Genomic DNA, 4,513 nt, shown 5'->3' with positions numbered 1-4,513 from the left:
CTGTTTCTAAAATAAGAATAATAATTACTATTATAAATAAACAATGAGCTACTAAAATAAACTACAAAATAATACCACCGACAATAATAATAATGGCTAGCACTCATTGAACAGGTATTTGCAGGCAAACATTTTACCTATATTTACTCTTCTCTCTTTTTTTTTTTTTTTGAGATGGAGTTTCACTCTTGTTACCCAGGCTGGAGTGCAATGGCGCGATCTCTGCTCACTGCAACCTCTGCCTCCTGGGTTCAGGCAATTCTCCTGCCTCAGCCTCCTGAGTAGCTGGGACTACAGGCGCGTGCCACCATGCCCAGCTAATTTTTGGATTTTTAGTAGAGACAGGGTTTCACCATGTTGACCAAGATGGTCTCGATCTCTTGACCTTATGATCCACCCACCTCGGCCTCCCAAAATGCTGGGATTATAGGCGTGAGCCACCGCGCCCGGCCTACTCTTCTCTTATAAAACAAATACTCGGCCAGGTGCAGAGGCTCACACCTGTAATCCCAGCACTTTGGGAGGCCAGGTGGGTGGATCACCTGAGGTCAGGAGTTGGAGACCAGCCTGGCCAACATGGTGAAACCCCGTCTCTACTAAAAATACAAAAATCAGCCGGATGTAGTGGCAGGTGCCTGTAGTCCCAGCTACTCGGGAGGCTGAGGCAGGAGAATTGCCTGAACCCGGGAGGCGGAGGTTGCGGTGAGCCGAGATTGCGCCATTGCTCTCCAGCCTGGACGACAGAGCAAGACTCAATCTCAAAAACAACAACAACAACAACAACAACAACAACAAATACTCTACTTGGAGGCCGTATCATTGGCCGCACACAGCATTGCAACAGTTGTGTCTTCCTGGGGAACTGAAACTTTCTCTTTTTAAAGTTTTTGAGATGGCATCTTGCTCACTGTAGCCTCTGCCTCTTGGGTTCAAGTGATTCTCCTGCCTCAGCCTCCTGAGTAGCTGGGATTACAGGCACCCACCACCACGCCTGACTAATTTTTGTATTTTTAGTAGAGAAGGAGGATTTCGCCATGTTGGCCAGGGTGGTCTCAAACTACTGACCTCAGGTGTTCCACCTGCCTTGGCCTCTCAAAGTGTGGGGATTGCAGGCGTGAGCCACCTCGCCCAGCCATGTTTTCTTTCTTTCTTTCTGACATAGGGTCCAGCTGTGTGGCCCAGGCTGGAGTGCAGTGGCACATGCAGTTGAGTGTGGTGACTCACTGCAGCCTCAACCACTCAAGCTCAAACAATCCTCCCAGCTCAGCTTCCCTAGTAGCTTCGACGACAGGTGTGCACCACCATACCCAGCTACTTTTTAAATTTGTATTGTTTGTAGAGATGGAGTCTTGCTATGTGGCTCAGGCTGTTCTCTCACCTCAGCCTTGCAAAGTGCTGGAATTACAGGATGAGTCACCACTCCTGGCTCCATCTTTGTGTTTTAACTGGGGCGTTTGGTCTATTGGTATCTAATGTAATGACGGACATACCTAGACATAAATCTGCCTTCTGAGGTGGTTTTTCTCTTTCTTACCTGCTCTATCCTCCTTTCTCCTTTATTGCCTTCATCAGGATTGGTAAGACTCTCTTTATCTTCATTTTATTTTATTTTATTTTTATTTTTTGAGATGGAGTCTTGCTCTGTTGCCGAGGATGGAGTGCAGTGGGCGGTTTCAGCTCACTGCAAACTCCGCCTCCCAGATTCAAGTGACTCTCCTGCCTCAGTCTCCTAAATAGCTGGGATTACAGTCACCCGCCACCACATCTGGCTAATTTTTGTATTTTTAGTACAGACAGGGTTTCACCATGTTGGCCAGCCTGGCCTCAAACTCCTGACCTCGTGATCTGCCCGCCTCAGCCTCCCAAAGTGCTAGGATTACAGGTGTGAGTCACTGCAGCCGGCCCCCACTGAGCTTCTAGTCCAGCCAGGGAGCTGGATATTAACCAAACAATGACGCAGGTAAGTATTTAATCGCAACTATGACCAGTATTATGTGCAAAATGAAGGCTGGAGTGGTGGCTCACACTTGTAATCCTCACACTGTGGGAGGCTGAGGCAGGAGGATCTGTTGGGGCCCGGAGTTTGAGACCAACCTGGGCAACATAGTGAAACTCCACCTCTACAAATAATAATAAAATATTAGTGGGCTGAGTGTGGTGGCTCATGCCTGTAATCCCAGCACTTTGGGAGGCCGAGGCGGGTGGATCACCTGAGGTCAGGAGTTCAAGACCAGCCTGGCTAACATGGCAAAACCCCATCTCTACTAAAAATACAAAAATTAGCTGGGCATGGTAGCAGGCGCCTATTATCCCAGCTACTTGGGAGGCCGAGACAGGAGAATTGCTTGAACCTGGGAAAAGGAGGCTGCAGTGAACTGAGATTGTGCCACTGCACTCCAGCCTGGGAGACAGAGCAAGACTCCGTCCCCAAAATAATAATAATAATAATAATAATAATACAATATTAGGGGAGCATGGTGGTATGCGCTTGAGTCCCAGCTATTTGTGAGGGTGAGGCACACACCTGTAGTCCCAGCTACTCGGGAGGCTAAGGCAGGAGAACTGCTTGAACCCAGGAGGCGGAGGTCGCGGTGGGCTGAGATCGCACCATTATTGCACTCCAGCCTGGGAAACAAGAGCGAAACTCCGTCTCAAAAAAATAAATAAATAATAAAATAAAATAAAATAAAAAGGAAATGAAACGGAAAAAGTGGCAGAGAAAGACTTCCAGTCCCCAATCCCGACCTCACAATGTCCCCATCTCTGGGCAGACGGAATGTTCCCATAACTTTCTATCCTCTCCCTTGATCACACAAAAAAACATGTTCTTGTCTCCAGTCCAGTGTGTACATCAGAGGCCAGCCATGTTCTTTTTGGCATAATCTATAGCCCCTACTCATCTAAGACCCTTATCAATGGTTCCTCGCTTCCATAAGAGCCCCAAGGCCCCACTGAAAGGTTTGGTTTTGGCCTGGTGCAGTGGCTCATGTCTGTAATTCCAGCACTTTGGGAGGCCGAAATAGGCAGATCACTTGAGGTCATGAGTTTGAGACCATCCTGGCCAACATGGCTAAATCCTGTCTCTACCAATACAAAAATTAGCCAGGTGTGGTGGCACATGCCTGTAATCCCAGCTACCCAGGAGGCTGAGGCAGGAGAATCCCTTAAACCCAGAAGGGGGAGGTTGCAGTGTGCTGAGATCATGCCACTGCACTCCAGCCTGGGTCACAGAGTGAGACTGTCTCAAAAAACAAAACAAAATAAAACAAAAAACAGGCCGGGCAGGGTGGTTCATGCCTGTAATGCCAGTACTTTGGGAGGCAGAGGCAGGAGGATCACCTGAGGTCACGAGTTCGAGACCAGCCTGACCAACATGGAAAAACCCCCGTCTCTACTAAAAAACCCCACAAAATTAGCTGGGCATAGTAGCACGTGCCTGTAATTCCCGGTACTCAGGAGGCTGAGGCAGGAGAATCTCTTGAACCGGGGAGGCGAGGTTGCAGTGAGCCAAGATTGCTCTATTGCACTCTAGCCTGGGCAAGAAGAGCGAAACTCCAACTCAAAAAAAAAAAAAAAATGCTGGGCGTGGTGGCTCACGCCTGTAATCCCAGCACTTTGGGAGGCCAAGCCGGGTGGATCATGAGGTCAAGAGATCAAGACCATCCTGGTCATCATTGTGAAACCCCGTCTCTACTAAAAATACAAAAAATTAGCTGGGCATGGTGGCGCGTGCCTGTAATCCCAGCTACTCAGGAGGCTGAGGCAGGAGAATTGCCTGAACCCAGGAGGCGGAGGTTGCGGTGAGCCGAGATCGCGCCATTGCACTCCAGCCTGGGTAACAAGAGCGAAACTCTGTCTTAAAAAAAAAAAAAAAAAGACCGGGTACAGTTGCTTATGCCTGTAACCCCAGCACTTTGGGAGGCCGAAGAGGGTGGATCATGAGGTCAGGAGTTTGAGACCAGCCTGGCCAATATAGTGAAACCCCATCTCTACTAAAAATACAAAAATTGGGCCGGGCACGGTGGCTCATACTTGTATTCCCAGCACTTTGAGAGGCCGAGGTGGACGGATCACAAGGTTAAGGGACAGAGAGCAGCCTGCCCAACATGGTGAAACCCTGTCTCTACTAAAAATACAAAAATTAGCTGGGCGTGGTGGTGCGCGCCTGTAGTCCCAGCTACTCAGGAGGCTGAGACAGGAGAATCGCTTGAATACAGGAGGCAGAGGTTGCAGTGAGCCAAGATCTCGCCACTGCACTCCAGCCTGGTGACAGAGTGAGATTCCATCTCAAAACACACACACAAACAAACAAACAAAAAATTAGCTGGGTGTGGTGGCACATGCCTGTAGTCCCAGGTACTCAGGGAGGCCGAGGCAGAAAAATCACTTGAACCTGGAAGGCGGAGGTTGCAATGAGCCAAGATCGTGCCACTGCACTCCAGGCTGGGTGTCAGAGTGAGACTCTGTCTCAAAAAACAAAACAAAACAAAACAGAACCCAAAAAACAATTGTT

Source organism: Aotus nancymaae, unplaced genomic scaffold (genome assembly GCF_030222135.1).
Source record: "Aotus nancymaae isolate 86718 unplaced genomic scaffold, 86718_ANA_hifiasm-v0.15.2.pri h1tg000028l, whole genome shotgun sequence".
Classification (NCBI taxonomy): Eukaryota; Metazoa; Chordata; class Mammalia; order Primates; family Aotidae; genus Aotus; species Aotus nancymaae.
The sequence above is the reverse complement of the archived record's forward strand: the minus strand, read 5'-3'. Positions refer to the sequence as shown.